Raw genomic sequence first — 17,586 nt, 5'->3', positions numbered from 1 at the left:
GTCAGGTGCCTTCACCTCGTCTAGTCAGGCTATAGATGTGATGTTTCAGATTCTTTGAGAAAAAAAAAATAACAACAAAGTGACAATAAATGATGAGGAACTAGTGTACTGATATTATTTTTCAACTCTTCTAGATTTTATGCATAACTCAGTGCATTAGTAATCTGTTGCTATATAACAAAGTACCCCCAAAAGTTAGCAGCTTAGAACAATAAGCATTATTATGTCACAGTTCTGTGGGTCAGGAATCCAGGAACAGCTTGGTTGAATGGTTCAAGCTGCCTGTCCCTGGGGTACAATTACTGGAAGGCTGGGCTGGGGGACAATCAGCTTGCAAGCTCACTCAGTTCCTCACTGGCTTTTTCTTCCAAAAAATGTTTTAATCTTCACCAAAGTAAGATGGTAAGAAATCTTACCAAAGTAAGAAATACATTTTTACATCCCATACCAGTCCATACATACATAAACATGTTGATAACTGAAACAAATTTCACAAAAGAGTTCACACTGCCATGTATTCTGCTATATTAAATTCAAGGATATTTCATTTTTCATAAAAGCTGGTCACAGTTTCTTGAAGTTCACTGCTGATTGCATTGTGACCTGCAGTGTGGAAAGCAGCACCCTAAAGGGTCCCCCAGATTCCCCACCATGATATGCACAGCCCCTCACCATCAAACTGTCCACAGTTTCCCCTCATTTATAGTTGATTCCTCCACATACTTCCACTGTATCACCTCCTTCTACACATTATTTGGAGAACTCTTACTCATCCTTTAAAACGCAGCTGCAAAGACCTCTTGGCCCTTGCCCTTCTCTTTGGATGAGAAGGAGAATTTTTCGTTCTGCTTCCCAGTTCTGGGAGCGTTTCACGGACACTTTCGTGACAGCCTGGTCCCTCTTCCTCTTCCAGCCCGTCCTAGGACCAGCAACTTTGAGCCTGCGATATATTTTCATTGAGTCTCCCAAAGAACATTTACAAGGACATTGGACAAATTAGGACTGCACAAATGATGCTGCAAACGAGCGCTGTGCTGAATTGGGGGGTGTTGCAGGCAGGTTTCCTGTTGATGGAGCTCTGTGCTGTAGAAAAAGGCTTGGGAATCGATTTTTAATAAGCATCTCCAGGCACTTCCATCCCAGGTACGGTTTGTACTGGAATTGGCCATCTGTCTCCATGACTGCGGTTCATTTTACCTGCTCTGGTTTCCTTTTTTGGGGTTTCCTTTTGTTTTAACTACTTTACTCATTTGTTTGTGTTGATGGGGCCAGCCTAGTGAGAAATGAGGCTGTAGGCTCCACAGATCGAGAGGCCTCTACTTGTGCACCCGCCCTGCATGGGGTTTCCTTTCTGAAGTGGTAGGAAAGAGGGTTTTGAGGTTTTTTTAATAATTGCTTCTAAGTATTTAAAGTGAGATTTGTTTGCCCACATTTGCACTATCTTAGCAAGCTAGCAACCCAACAAAACATTTTCTAGTTGGTTCTGCATGTGGTTTTTGTTTTTGAGGGGGAGAAGAATTTACACCTTTGTTAAATTATACTGAAATACAGTGGCAGTTTTTAAAATTGCTGTTAACTGAAGGGTTGAAGCTAGTATCATTCCCAGGCCCAGTCTCTTGGGAATTGTTGATAGACTATGCTATGAACCATGGCCAGAGAAAGGGGAACAAAATATTAAGACACAAGCAAAAGCAATTAAGGTTTTCCTTCTTTCATATTCTGATCCCTGCATTTGTCAACAGCTGTGTAACTACCAAAAGATAAGCTGACTTGGTTGTGGTGTGTGTGTGTTTGGGGTGGGGAGTGGAGGGGGTGAAGACTGACTGAAAACAGATAATTACCATAGAGAGTAATGAATGGGATAATAGAGATACGTATCAGGAGGTATGCAACAGGTTCTCTGGGAGCTTAGAGGAGATAGTCATTTGCTCCCTTTAGAGCAGTGTTTTTTCATGTGGATCATGAAATTGTTTACAAGGTGGCAACCAGCATTTTTTTTTAACGAGGTAGAATAGAACGAACTATACCAAGTTGCTTCCTCCATAGCCAGTGTAAATATTGTTTTTCCAAAGCCTTTGTTTCACTTATAGATACTCACCTATCTATTGCATCCCAATGTAGAAGGCATTTCTTGGGCTTGAGTCCCGGGCAAAGATGTTTGAAAGCCACTGATCTTGGGAATGAAAGAAGGCTTCCCAGAAGAGGTGACACTTGGGTTGTTGGGCTTGGAGAATGACGGCATTTCTTCAGGGCAAGAAGGGCATTCCAGGCAGAGGGCATTCCAGGCAGAGGGAAATATGCAAAAAGCATGCCAGCCTTTGTTCAGGGACAGGGCATCCCTTGTTTACTGGAAGACGAGCTGCTGGAATTGAGACTTGGGAGGCAGGTAGAGCTAATTAATGAACCTCTTGAAAGTATACATGTTGGGTCCTCAGTGCTCCCCAGAAATTCTGATTCTCTGGTTATGGATTTGGGCTTGGGAATCACTTTTTAATAAGCATCTCCAGGCAGTGAGGTGCTTACGGGGGTGTGACACAACTAGCTGTGGATTTTAGAAAAGTGATTTGTGTAGTAATGTACAGATAGAAGATTGCCAGGTGGGGAGTAAAACATGGAAGGCAAGCAAGAGATGAGGACCTGAATTTAGGTGAAGGCATTTGGGGGAGGGGAGGAGGTAAAGGGGCTGAATTTAAGGAATAATTTGGAGATAGGTTCCATGGGTTGGGGAAAATGAGATTGAATGAGGAGGAATCATAGATGATCCTAAAATGTCCTGGGAGTGGGACTAGGAGAAAGGTGGGTGCCATGAACACAGAGACTAGAGAGAAAGCAAATTCAGAAGGGAAGACAGTTACTTAAGTTTTGATGCCTGGCTGTGATGAGGCAGGAATAACTCATCAGGTTTCCACCATGCCCCACGTGAACTATTCTCCATAGCACCCATGTCCTTTGCTCTGTCCTCCACTCTTTAAACATCCTTCTGATTGTCTCAGGCCTGACTCATGTTAACCTAACTCACCATGCCCTGATAAGTGCACCTGACTATTTGATTGGTCTAATTTACTATGAGGGGGATATATAAATCTTTTCAGATACAAGAGTACTTGTACCTTTGCTCAGGGTGTCATCTTTATAGTATCGAGGTTCTGGGAAATGGAACTAGTAATTAGAAGATTTAGGAAAGAATTATGTGGTCTGAAGGATATTTTATCTGGGCTCTAAAAATACCTGCTTAACTTTCCTGCCCTCAAATAAGAATGTGGCTCTTCAATGATCAAAATACTCTTGGAGGTTACACAGTGTCTCTTTTGTATCGGTTTTTGTTTTGTTTTGTTTTGTTTTTTTCCTTTTGTGCTGAGGATATCTCGGTGCTGCTTAGTACCTACTTATTTCCTTGTCTTCAACTTGTGTTTTCAAGTCATCTTTCAGGTTAGTTCCTTCTTCAGATGCCTTGCCCTTTAGCAGTTTTGTTTTCAGGAAGGACCCTGGCATTTATTGAGCAAGCCCTTTTACATGAGTATCCTATCTTAGAGGCTGAGTTTCTCACCAAATTCCCATGTGCTCTATAGCAGCACCCTACAGCCTATTTACTCAACAATCCACCACCCTCCTGGGCATCACCGGGGGAAGGAATGCTCTGCTTTGGGGAGGTTAGGAGTCCTGGTGGAGCACCAAGGAGGGCACTGGGAGCTGGTCAGTGCACATCCTGGCCGTGACTTCCAGCAGTGTGTGGTGCATTCCTAACCTACTGCCTGTCCTCCCTTCACATACTCTGTGGGCAAACAGGCGCTACATGTGACAGGAAGGGCAGTGGGAGTGCTGAATGCCTCTGTCTTTTCTTTTTCTTTTTTCAACAGCTCTGCTATGTATTAACTCCTTATCCTTGTACTGGAAGCTTGTAGGAGTTCAGGATTTTTTTAAAGTCTGTCAAGGAAAATAACCAGCTTGAAATGTGTCAGAACTGGAATAGCCTTAGTGTCTACTAGGATAAAGTGTTTATAGTCATGTATCAAATAAAATAATAATATAGGCAAGATACTGACAACATTTGTAATCACTCCAATAAATGCCTTTGAAAACAGTTCTGCATTACTTCTAATGATAATAATAATAACCACCACCACCACAACAATAATGGTAACTATTGTTGAATAGTCACTCCTATATGCCAGGCACTAAATCAAGGACTTTATATACCTAATCTCATTTAACTCTCCCCACCAACCTATGAGATATAGGTATTGTTTTCTCCATTTACAGATGAGGAAACTGAGGTTAGAGAAGTTCAAAACGTAGGCCAAGATCATGTCACTAAAAAGTGACATCAATACAGACCTGACTGACTTGAGAGAGGGAACTCTAAACCATTAGGCCATACTGCCTGCAATCTACTGGGTCATGGTTTTATGTGGTTCCAGGAGCCGTACTTTACTCTTAATATGTGGCTCTTTGGATAAAGATACGGTCATCTCTTGTATTCTTACAGATTTTGTGGACTGGGCTGTTTTTCCTTTATCCCGTAAGTATTGATCATGAGCTCACTATACACACAGTATTCCTCCAGGCCCTTAGGGTATATAAAACTGGAGAAGATGACTTGTTGCCTTTCAGGAGCACCCTATCCACAAGAGGGAATAAGAGTTATATTGGGTTGAATCACAACAGATTGCCATCAGGAATTCACACAGGAAAGTTTTACAATGGCTCAACCTGACAGATAACTGAAATAAGGCAATATATATAATATTAGCTAAATATGTTGAACTCTCATTATGTTTAGGCGCCATACTAAACATTTTACATGCACTAGTTCCTGAATCCTTAAAATAACCCTCACTGGTGGGTACTACAATTATCTCTGTCTTACAGATGAGGAAGTTGAGGCACTGGGGGGTGAAGTGATTTGCCCAAAGCCACAACCTGGTAAATATCAAAAGTTGGATTTGAATCCAGGTCAGTCTGATACCACAGCCAGTGCTCTTAACTCCCAGAATATAAGTACTTCTGGAGATACAAAATGAAGGTATGCACCTTATTTATACACATTGAGAATTTTAAAAATTTTATTTCATAAACACTGTAGAGTACTTCCTAACCCAGGTGGTGTATTTTGGTATTTTTGTGATCTGGACACATCTGGTCATGCGTATCACCACTCACTCTCCAGCATTTGCATTCTTCCCTTCTGAAAATGGCCAGCCAGTCAAGGGGAAAATTTGGAGGGAGAAAACAAACAAAAAAACAACGAAAACTTGCACTTTTAATTGTTGTGCAGAATGTAGTACATGTTTGTTTGGAGACCCAAATACAAGCTAGAACATTTTAATTATAATTATATCCTCTCTCTCTCTCTGTTTTTTTTTCCCGTGTCCAGTTGCCCTTCTTTTTAGGTCACTCCTGGGAATTATAGGAGTGACCATTTAATTGTAGATAATTAAATTGTAGGCAATACAATTAAAGTTATTTGCATTTGCAGATAGTAAAGCCATTTTTAAGAGCTTTCCTCTTAAAAAGTATCCTAATTTTGTGTTCAGATACCAAAGTCTTGTTTATATAACTATAATTTTAAATTTCATGTACAAAGGCATATTCCTTATTTAAAATGTTGTTTTTAAATCACATTGAGAAAAATTAAGAAGTTTGTCTTCGTTTCACCGTATTATTCAATGATTTCAATTTTGGTGGTGTCTGGTGAATCTGAGATCCCTCCTGCAGCCCCTGCTGATCCAGTATTCTGCAACCCTCCAAAATTTAAAACTAGATTTGACAATTGGCATTCTCAAAGCAGGTTTCTGCTAGTTAGAGGGTTGTCCATTCTGTCTGTGACACATGACTGAACTCTAATGTTTACATTGAAACAGCAAGGACTGTTTGTTCCTAAGATTCTTTTCAGGCTTGAGAGGTGACTTCTGGAGTCAAGCAGACCTGGATTCCCCCCACCGGCCCGTATTGGACTGATGACCCCAGGCAAATTATTGAAACCCTTGGGAACCTCATCTGAAAAATCAGAATAATTAACTTTATTCTATGTGTTCAGTAAAAGGTTCATGTAATAATGTATGTGACCATCTAGCATAATGCCTAGGGACACTTAGTAGGCCCTCAACAAATGTCAGTACCATCATATTTGGGCATTCTTTAAAAAGTCTGCAATTCCCTTTACTCTTTATTAGTATATAAATTCAATTTTGTTAGGCCATCTTTTAAAGTCAGATTTCATGCTTCTTTGGGTTTGTGTCCAACTTGGGAGGATAGCTTTCAGAAATCCATTAATATTTCATTGGAGTTGTGGAGCAACAACTGTAAAACTTGCTTGGTGGGTCCTAATTGCAGTGAGTAATCTATGGACTCTTTTGAAACATAATTCTTTGAAATGGGTATTACAATTAAATTCCAGCCAATCCAAATGCACTTTAAAACATGTTTAAAAATTTCCCAAGCCAATTAGAAAACTAGTTGATCCAACTGTCAAATGTGGAGAAATATGCAAATTTGTGCCAAGACTACTGTTCCAGGAAGGCCTGGGCTGAATCTGAAGCACATGATCTGCGAAAACACCTCCATGATACTATGTGATACTGAATCACTGAATGTGTTTTTAAGGCACATTAATACAAAGCATACATTATGAATGCCAGAGTGGCAGTTACTAGAACAAAATATAATTTGTTTTTAAAGAGATCTTCTATCTTGACTATGACAACATTGTATGCCAACCTTGACATAGTTTTTACTTGCCTCTTGCCATTATAAATAGTATAGTTACAGTATCCCTAGGTAAGCAAGCAAAGTTCACTACTATGAAATTCCTTAATTCTATGGGGATAGAGAAACTAAATAATAATTTCACATAAATAATTAAAATCTAGAGATAATTTTTATTTAGAACTCACCAAATATTTGGGAGATGTGGTTTTGAGCATTTCTGTTTATCAGCAGGGCCCCATTGCTAAATGCATTACAAACTGATTTAAAATAATTGTAGAACATTTCTGGGGCTTACATATGTGTTTTGTTTTTTTTTTTAATCTGAATCACATTCTTGTACAAATCATATTTTACCTATCCTTGATGGTTATTTAAAATGAAAAGCAACCACATAGCCCCCACTATATTTTCATGATCATTTACAGGAAAAACAAAAGCACCCACTCCCACTCTGTGCTATCATAATTAAAATTTATTTAAATGCTCTGAGTGTTAAATGCACTATGGTTTATGGGAAAGTCTCAACAATTTGACATTTAAGATTAAAAACAGGTGGTAATATACTTGGCCTAAAAGGTGTTAAAAGGTTGGGTGGCTCCCTTTTAAGAATGGGGATTAGGTCATGAAAATTTCACAAATGTGGTGAGAAGGGATTTGTACCTAAAGAGAAGGGAGTAAGAATTGAAGGTTTTAAAAGTGACTTGCTCAGATTCTCACCTTCATCTACAGCACTAAAGTTTTGTTTTGTTTTACTTTGTTTCTTTTTAATGTTCACATACAGGTTTCACAGATTAGGTTTCACAGCGTTTTGAATTGGAAAAAGTGAATGTTGCAAAGGAAAGCTTGGTACATTTAAAAGTTAGGATGAACCTATTTGCCAAATAACTAAATTAAGTGATACCTTAGTTTTTAAAATTGCATATGCAAAAAAGTATTTACTGAGGCTTGCACTAATTAGAGATCTAAACAAATATTGTGTTTTTGTCTTTAACCCTCCCCTCCCCCGTGTCAAGCTAAAGCTGGAGTGTATGTGTGTATAGGGCGCCTGCGGAGAATTAACACGCCTTCTGTAGGTCTTTATTTAAAAGGGGAAAAAAAAAACCCAATATACCTGTTTCTTGAAAAAAGAATAATGCATTTCTAAAGTTAAAAAATAAAAAACCCACAGGAAACAGGAATTAAAAGCCTTGGAGCTTGATTTTTGAAAAAAAAAAATTTTTTTTAATTAACAAATCTTAATCTCCACATTTTTTTGCTAGGCGAGAACCGAAGTTCGGAGGTAGACGAGCAAGCGAGCGGTTTGCCCGGGCGCAGAGCATGAAGGCCGGGCGGGCGCGGGGAGCGGGCGCCCGCCGCCCGGCGCGGGGGTGAGCGAGAGAGAGAGCGGAGCGCGTGTGGCCGGCGCCGCTCGGCCGGGAGCTCCCGCGCCCGCGCCCCGCGCCCCGCGCCCGCCGCCGCCGCCCCTGGTGCGATGGCGCAGAAACCCCGTTGACAAGGCACTGCTTTTTCATGACGGTGAGTTTCCCTTTGAGTGTATTATAATTTTGTGATAAAAATTTCAAGGAGAAAAAAAAAAAAAAAAACAATCTCCTTCCTCTGCCTCTTTCCTTCGGGGAGGGGAAAAGCGAGGGAGGGGGACCGGAGATCTATCTCTAGACAGAAAAGAAAGAGGAGCAAATTAAACACCGAGTTGCCAAAACCAGGATATTAGGTTTCAGCCCAGAGAGCTATTGGCTAAGGCTGTGTTTTTTTTTGGGGGGGGAGGTGGGTTGTGGGTGGGTGATGGTGGTGGTGGGTGGATGTTTAATGGACACGGAGAAAAAGGGAATCGAGTGTTTATGCCTTTCCCAGCGCCGCCGGGGCCCCGGGAAGACCAAGTTCAGTGTCGCGGGCGGGGGCGCGGGCGGGCAGCGGGTGGCGGGGCCGGGCCGGGGGCGCCTCGGCGGGGTGGGGGCCCGGCGCTTTTTTTTTTTTCCCCCCGTGGATGCAAATTTCTGGAGCGGGGAGAGGGAGAGCCCGGGAAGGGGGTGGCGTGGCAGTTGGTGGTGGGGATGGGAGGGGAGGGAAGCCTTTTAATGACTCATTGATTGAGCCGGTTTAAAATTAGTTGTGTGTGCGAGTGTGAGTGTTTTCCGCCCCCCCCCGAGCCGCCGGGAGCCGCGAAGGAGGGAGCGGGGCTCGGCGAGGGGAGGACGGCGCGGTGGGGCCGCGAGCAGGGGGCAGGGAGGGCGAGGAGTGACGGCGGGCGAGGAAGAAAAATAAGCTTTTCCAATCTCCTCCCCTCTTTCTCCTCCCCACCCCCTCGTTTCTTTTCTCTCTCGGAAGCTCTTGGTGTGAATCGCATTTTCTTTCTTCTCGGCAAAATGGACCCCGCATCTCGGGAGGGGGAGGGAAGAGGGTGGGGAGGGAGGCAGCGGGGACAGGTCTGTTTCTCCTTCTGGCTTCCTCCTTCCCGCTGCCTCTGCGAGCGGCCGTGGCCGGGAGAGCTCCGGGCCGGCCGTCCTCCCGCCCGCCCCGATCCCCGGCCTTTGGCCGGGCCCGAGCCCGAGCCCGCGGCGCGCACCTGCCCCGCGCCTCGCCGTCGGGCCCAGAAGCACCGCCGAGGAGCCGCGGCCGGGCCCGGACGAACCCCCGCGCCGCACCGAGGAGCCGCGGCCCCTGCCAGCCGCCTCCTGCGGGGCCTGCGTCGCCTGCCCGGCGGCTCTGAAGAAAGGAGAGGCTGTGATGGGACTTGTTTTGGATGAGACTGCGCGGGCCCGACTCAGTTCGCGCCCCCCGAGTCGCCCTGAATGCGGGATCTCTGGGGTGGGGGGGCGATCGGAAGGCGCTAAGATGGCGCTGGGCCTGGCCCGTCGCCAGGGCTGGTGGCGCAGTTGCTCCGCGGACGCCATCTTCCCTCGCGGCGCGGCGGCGCCCTCCGTGGAGGCTTCGCTGGCCCGGGTGCCGCGACGTCCGGGGCGATGGAAAGCCACACCCGGAATGCTGAATTCTGGAAACGGGGCTGGAGGCCACCAAACTTTATCCTTTATCAGCGCCCCCAGACCCAAAAGACCTAGCCTCCTGCTCGAAGCGGAAGGGGACTCCATCCCACTTGTTTCTCAAGGAAAAAGTGGGCCGGGGGTCGGGCTTCGGGGCTGATAGGTTCCCTCCGTGACCCCACATTCCCCAGTCAAAACTGGAGGTAAGGGGTTCCGGTCATCTCTCCTATGCCCTGGACTCCTTTGTCTCCCCTGGCCCAATTTGGGGCAGGGCACTGAAGCTTTTCCTTCATCTTTTTCCAGTGAATGCTGAGATTAGGGTCAAGCCAGGTTAAAAAATTGCAAAAAAGTCTCAAGGACATTTTCTGCCTTCCAATAATACGGTTCTCTGTAGTTATCCTATATTAGTCTTTTTTAGTTGGTTGTATTGGAGAGGAAAAGTAATGTAACTAAGAAACTAATTTTACTATTATTGTTTTTTCTAAATTGAGTTCTTTATGATTTTAACAAATTGGGACATTTATTTAGTTGTCAGATTGTGCGAAGGTGATGGGTTCCAGTAATATGAAACCTCCTTGTTGGCTTTCATATTTCTTACTCTAAATGGTAGTAAATTAGGTTTCTTAGAACTCTCTCTGAGAAATTAAATTCACTTTAAAAACACTCCGAGGCTTTTTTCCTTTTCTAAAAAAAAAAAACGAAACAAAAAACTGCACTGTTTTGGGTCATCTCTTACTCATCAATATAAGACTTCTCAGTTCTCTTGATTCCTTAAAGTGTTTCCTTATGTGTATCAGTACAAGTATTTATCTGTCCTGTAGTAACGCTGTATTAGAGGGTATGTTTGCATGTGCATGTGTGTTTGCCTGTGTTTTAACTTTGTTGTAAATTGTTACTGAGAACATTCTTGAGAGAACAATACAATCCTGTAAAGGTTTAATCTTTCTAGGAGTCCTTTAGAGATGGAAAGTAGATAGTTACTTTCACATAGATAAAAGTAACAGTAGCACTTCTAGGGGTGTCCTTGTTTTGTAAGTGGTATTTTAGACACTTGAATAAAACTTACCATATTTTGAACTCATGATATATGCCAAGAATCTTGGATGGTGCTTTATATATTTCCATTTAATTATGTCAAGGCTGTGACATTGATTTTATTATCTATTTACCAGAGAAGGAATTCTCATCAAGATGTACTGATTATCCCAGGTCTTGTGATGTTAACTGGCAGACTTGGCATTGGATCCAAAAAGCCATGTCCTGATGGCTGACCTGATTCTGTCTGCATCACAGTCACCCAGGGAGATGTTTTAAAATTAGATTCGTCGTATCACCTTATCCTCCATTCTTCCTCTGGGGATCCTCTTTCTTAATGTGTTAAGCAATTTTAGTTCTAAGCCTCTGACTTCCAGCTTCTTGATGCCTCTAACCTCCTCCAACATTGAAATTGTGGCCTACCCAGTACCTCCGATTTAAATCCAAAGATCTAGGCGTCTTATTTTATTCCGAAGCTCTCCCAGTGATTCCAGTGTGAACGATAAGCATTTGCAATATCACCGTATGCATCCTGCACTGTGCTACTGCCTCTGTTTTTTGAATTGGAACATGAGAATTAAGTTCCATATCATTTTGAATTTCAACAGTTTTTTTGCTCACCTTTGTCTCATTTTTACCCCCCCCCCCCAGCTGCCATTTATCAAATTACTGAAACTATTTTCTTACAGAAAGAGGGATTAGTTTTCCTGAGACCTTAAAATCTTTGTAAATTTAAAAGTATAGCTTTTCATTCCAGTGAGAATTATTTAATGTACAGACTTCTAGATCTAGCCAGACCATATAGTTTAGTCAAGAGTTATACAATGAAAATAGAATTGAACTTAATATTGATACAGAAATTAGGAATAGGGTAGAAAAGACCCTGAGATAAAGATTTAGAGATAAATCCTTGGAAGAAAGGGTCTTTTCCTAGACTTTGGAGGTATCTTTGGGGTTTTGGAAAGTAGTATGAGGAAGTTGTTCTAAACATGAGACCTGATAAGAACAGAGTATGGATAAAGACACAAGTCAGGAAGAAGCATCCAGAGCAGTTGATGAATAGCTGACCTGACCAAAATGAAAGAGAAACAAGTCAGTGATGAAATCATGAACTCTGGGGCAAGGACCATGTTATTTTACTAACTTGTGCTTCTCCTTTCTTATTCCCAAATCACTGTTGCATTTAATAATTGCTAGGAGGGATGTTTGAAAACTTTTTTTTAATATGGAGTCAAAATTATACCATCTTTGCATATTCCTTATTTCTCTTTCCTTTCAAATTTGAATTTTTGTTTAAAGGAGCAACTGTTAAATAGCTGTCTCTTGGCTGTGCAGTCTAGACCAGTGGGCAGATGGAGCAAGTGCTTGTCTTACCATCTTATGTGGTTTTTCTCCTCTTGTTTTTTCATGCTAAATGCCACAGTGTATTCTTTGACTCTAAAATCCAATAAAGCTTCAAATGAAAGGAAATCTAAAATAAACCTGTGTAAAAGGGAAGAGTAGTCTCTTTATTTTAAAGGAGGTTTTAATGAAATGAAAAACAAAAAATCCCTGTCCCTGTGTACAGTGGGAAAATGAGTAAACATTAAAAAGCAAGGTAATTACAGATTAAAATAAATGATAAGTTAATAAACTGGGGTATCTAAAGGAGTATTTGTTGGAGGATGACTGTTTCGGCTAGTAAGGGTTGGGAAGAGTCTCTTTGAAGGTGTGATATTTGAGCTGAGACTTGAAACATGAGGTTGCTCTAACCCTGTGAAAAATGGAGGAGACATTCCAGGCCTGGGACCAAGTGCAAAGAGCTGGAGGGCCCAGAAGGGAGCAGGTGTTAGAACAGAGAGAAAGCTCCTGTGATCAAGGAGTTGGAATGAGATGAAGTTGGAAAGATACTGCAGAGCCTCATTTATTAGGTCATAGGGAGATTTCTGGATTTTATTCTAATGGCTATGAGAAGCTATTGAAGTAGGTTTAGTTAGGGCAGCAATAGGTCTTTGTTTTTAAAGATTGTTGGCTGTTACGTGAAGCAGAGTGAAAGAGTGGTTAGGCAATGGCAATAAGCCAGCTCCAGGTTGATGGGAGCTTAGGCCAGTACAGCAGCAGTGGAGATGGAGAAGAGTAGATGGCAGGTTTCAGATATATTTAAGAGGTGGAACGAGAAGGATTTGCTTAATGAATTGGGTGTGGAGGGGAGGAAGGAAAGAGGGACGCCTTCAGGTTTCTGGCCTAAGCCTTGGGTGGTTGATGGTGCCATTTGCTGGTTGGGGAACACGAAGAGGGAACAGGTTGGGAGGGGTGGATAATCAGTTCTGTTTGGAACCTGTTGTATTTTTTAAATACTTGTGAGACATCCAAGTGAAGAGTCAAGTAAGCGGTGAATATACACATTGAGCTGAGAGGAGTGGTGTAGACTGGACATAAATTTTGGGAATCACTAGCATACAGATGGAACTGGCTTGTGACCCCTGGTTGTGATCATAGAGGCCTTAAGATCAAGTCCCATACACTTCCAGTGGTTAAAGGTTGGACATTGAAAAAGCTGGCAAAAGAGATGGAGAAAGCCTAGCTGTTAAACTGGGAGAGGGAGTATTTTATCTTTTTCAAGCAAGGAGTGGTCACCTCTGTCAATGCTGCTGAGAAGTCCAGTGATGAGGATAAGGAAGTGTACATTTGGATTGGGCAGTCCTGAGGTGGCTGCTGAGTCAAGCAGTTTCATTGGCATAGGGGAATGGAAGCCAGATGGGAATGTGTTGAGGAAAGAATGGAAAGTAAGGTGACTATAGATAGCTTGTTGGGGATGTTTTACTGTAAAGGTGTAGAGAGAAATGGTGCAGCAGTTACTGGAGGGAGAGATAGGGTCAAGGAAGTTTTTTTAATGATGGAAGATATAAGAGCATTTTCATAGGCTAAAGAGAATATCTAGTCAAGAGGGGAGACTAATGCAGAAGAGAGATAAAATTACCAAAGGAAAATCCTTGAGAACATGAGAAGGAATCCAAAACACAGAGGAGGGTTTGCCTTTGGTGGGAACAAGACTTGCAATGTAGTAGGAAAGAAAGACTGGGTTAAAATACAAGGAGGTCTATGAATTGGAGGTAGAATATGAGGGCTTTATCTTCTGATGACTTCTGTTTTCTCAGTCAAGTCTGAGGCAAAGCCAGCAATTTAAAGGATGGGGCGGGGGTGGTGGGGGTGGTAGCAGAAGGTTTGAGAAGAGAACACTTCACCTTGGACAGCAGAACTATGAATTTGGAAATAAGGTAGGATTGCAGGGCAATGTGGAATGCCTAACTGAGGCTTGGGGTCATGAATTTAAAGTGAAACTGATCTGCTGAGTTGGTTGTATAGTTTTCCACCAGCAGATTTAGCTGTTGCAAGGGAGGCTAAGAGCGTGCACCTTATTGGTTCAACCAAGAGTTTTGCCCCACACATATGATGGAGGAAGAGAGGAGCTAGGGAATTGAGGATGGTTGCAAGGGGGTGATTATAATGATGAACCTTGGAATGTTAGCTGGGTAGGAAAGGCAAGAGAAGCTGATGGGGGTGGGGACCATGAATTAAGCCATTAATCCTTATTGGTTAAAAATGAGTTAACATTTTAAACAGCAGTGGTCTTTCTGGCAGGTACAAATGTTTGCACTATACTATATTTTCTTTGAAACAAAGTTGCTTTTAGAAATGATATCTCAAATTATTGAGGCAAAAGATAAGGACACTCTTATATAGTCTCAAGCTTAAGTGGATTTACTAGTCACCAATAGATTCCTGGTTCAACCCTAGAGATTCAGGATTGGGGTATTATTTGTTTTCCTGTTCACTGATTTACTTATTCTAAACCTTTAGCATAGTATTTAAAACAAGCTGGGCTCCAGGTAAACATTACCAACTGAATACCTAGAGAACCAAGGTAGAGTAGAATGATGGGAACCAGAGAGAAAACAGGTTTTTTTGTTTTGTTTTGTGTTTTTTTTTTTTGCAGTAAGTTCAGAAATGAGTAATGCCTTATACTGTTTCAGGGACCAGTGGAAAAAAAGAATATGAAAACCATTGAATGTGACTATTGTTAGCATTTAAAGAAATCAGATTATAGGGGATGGGGTTGGGGTGGAGAGATATGAGTGCTGGGAAAATCTTATTTTGTTTTAAAGATTGAATTCATACCAAATGAAGTATGTAGCATTCCCCCTTAACCCCATTTTCTCCTGCTTTAATTTCTCTTTGAGTCTGCTGTCATTCACTTTTTCTTGAGGTTCCTTCATTCCCCAAATTGGCTACCGAATAAGTAACAGTAAAATGGAATTAGAGATTAGGGTAGATGATGGAATTCAAACTAGGTGTCTACTACAGTCTCCACTGAGAAGAAAGCAAGGTCATTTGTCAGAGGCAGGGGCAAAAGGTTTTGAGTTTAAGGAAAGGAGTAAATATGTGGGCTGTATCCGATGTGGGTGGGGGGAATGGGTAAAAGAAATGCGATGAGGCAATTTGAACTATATAGTGTACAAGATCCATCTGCATGGCATGATTCTCTGACTAATGTTCTGTTACAGAAGAGGAAAACACGGGGAGTGAGGCGCCGATAGAAAGGTGGAGGGTAACTGAATGAGTGTGGAGAAGTGGGAGAGCTGGATGTGGATGTTAAAGGGAAGGCCAACCGTGGAAACCTTGTCAGTGGTTCTTCGCTGAATGGAGCTGGAGCCCTGTATGTGGTGGCTTTTTTGGAGGTGGCTTGCCCCTATGTAGTGGAATTCAAGAGAGTTTCAGAGTCATCAGCCTGTGTTGTGTGGGAAGGTGGAAGAAAGAGGTCCTGGTGAGGAGCAGCAGGGAGCTTCAATCTAATTTTTTCCATATCTCATCTGTCCTTTATTCAGGAAAAGATCCTGAGACCTCTCAGTACTAGACTGTTTTATATCCAGGTTCCCCTTAATCCTTGTCAACTTTTATTTATAAAGTTGTGATTTGCTTAATTATACCTTTCTTTTTTAATAAAGCTGTGGAATTCAGCATTATCTGTTTTTGTGGGTTCTTTGGCTCTCTGGCTTGCAAATGCATTAAACACTTCTATTACCCGAAATAAAAAATCTTGAATGAAAGAATTTGAGGGAATGAGGTGTGAAAGGTATTGCCTTTCTAGAAATGGCTTATTTCAGATCAACCAAAATCTAGAATGCTTCCTGTATCAATAGGAATTAAATGTTTTGTCCTGCCCTGCGATTCCAACATTTTCACAAGGAATAAAAAGAGAAGTAGAATTTGTTAAACCTTCATATTGTTTCAGGCCTGGATGGATATTTTATATATATTATTATGTCCTCACAACAACCCTGTCGGGTAGGTTTTATCTTTGTTTTATAGATTATGAAACTGAGACTTAGGATAAGTAACTTGCCCAAGATTACATTACTAAGGGGCAGAGCAGGGATTTGAATATATAATGCAGATTCATGCATCATAAATTTTGCCATTGATATTAAATCCATGTATAAACAATCTACAAATGATTGCCTTGTAGACATTTTGAGGGCTTAAAAATTAAAGTTCAGTGACCTTTGTTTCAATAGAAGGAATAGGAAAGTAGTTTTTATTGATAAATAAAAATCGTGACCAAAAAAATCTCTTATTATGTTGGTAGTCAAAATAAATGTTAGGTCAAAGCAGTTATTTTGCCCCTTTTGCAGACAATTCAGTTTTTATTTGCATGGTATGGTAAGTCCAAAATGAGGACCAATTTAGCTTGATATTTGCTAGCAATCAGGGATTATGAGTCATCTTTCAGTTTAAAAAGTCATAATTGGAAAAGAAAGAGCACTTAGGACCTTAATTAAACATCAGGTGGTGTAACTCAAGTTGTTCCCTCGCTTAGAGTATTGTCAACATAAGCACAGTAATTATGGTACAGGCTTAGGAAAAAAGTATTTATACAAAGTGTAATTTGCTTTACAAAAAACATTTTTTTAAAAAGGCCACACTGTAGGACAAATGTGAGGCATATTTACTAAGTTGTGGCCAGTAAAATAGCATGTCAAAAGGAATTATTTTTCTTTTTGACTCTATAGAATTGCTCAGCCCTGATAGGCAACTGTAGTAAAAATCAGGAAACATTCTAACTGTAGATCAGTGAGTGCTGGTGCTGACCTTCAGCCCTCGAGCATCATGTTGCTGGTGACCTCAGGCTGCAAAAACTAACTGCTGAGACTTCCTTGTCATCAAATATAAGAACCAACCCTCCTTGTGACATGTTAGTGGTAAGACTAATTTGGGGAGATGAGGAATTTATAAAAGTCTGGGGGTATGTGTAATGTGGGAAAGAATTTCTTATGTAGACTATAAATATTGAGACTACAGTAGTGTGTGTTAGACTTGACAATCTTTAAGGATTAATTGCAGTGCATTTCAGATGTGACTCCTTTTATTGTCATTTTTTTAAAAAAGTAGATACATCAGCCTATTTATCTGGTTACTTGGTTAAGTTTTTATTTTAGAATTAGTATTCAGCAATCGTTAGAAAACGCTTTGCAGTGTTAGGTCCACTTCCTATCAGTGCACATTTTTGGGGGGGGAGGGGATTCCATTCCATTTACTTTATTTTTTATTAGAGAATTTGTGGTTTTACAGAACAATCTTGCATAAAATACAGGATTCCCATATACTACCCTATTATTAACACCTTGCATTGGTATTGCATTTGTTATAATTGATGAAAGTACTTTTTTATAATTGTATTGTTAACAATAGTCCATGGTTTAATTTAGGGTTCACTGTTTGTGTATGCAGTTCCATAGATTGTTTTTTTTTTTAAAGATTGTTCTCATGAATATTAGATTTCCTTTATCTTCTAATCGTATATGTTTTTGGGCACATTTTGTAACTA

At 41.4% G+C, this 17,586-nt stretch overlaps 1 protein-coding gene across 1 annotated transcript in view; it reads left to right on the top strand.

Moving 5' to 3' along the window:
• Positions 1-17,586, top strand: part of BICRAL (BRD4 interacting chromatin remodeling complex associated protein like) — a 119,284-nt gene that overhangs the window by 44,172 nt on the left and 57,526 nt on the right. Inside the window, exon 2 of the mRNA XM_037844824.1 lies at positions 7,968-8,223. The gene's annotated coding sequence lies outside the window, so the exon portion shown is untranslated. The remainder of the gene's footprint in view (positions 1-7,967; positions 8,224-17,586) is intronic.

Source organism: Choloepus didactylus, chromosome 7 (assembly GCF_015220235.1).
Source record: "Choloepus didactylus isolate mChoDid1 chromosome 7, mChoDid1.pri, whole genome shotgun sequence".
Classification (NCBI taxonomy): Eukaryota; Metazoa; Chordata; class Mammalia; order Pilosa; family Megalonychidae; genus Choloepus; species Choloepus didactylus.
The sequence above is the reverse complement of the archived record's forward strand: the minus strand, read 5'-3'. Positions and strand labels throughout refer to the sequence as shown.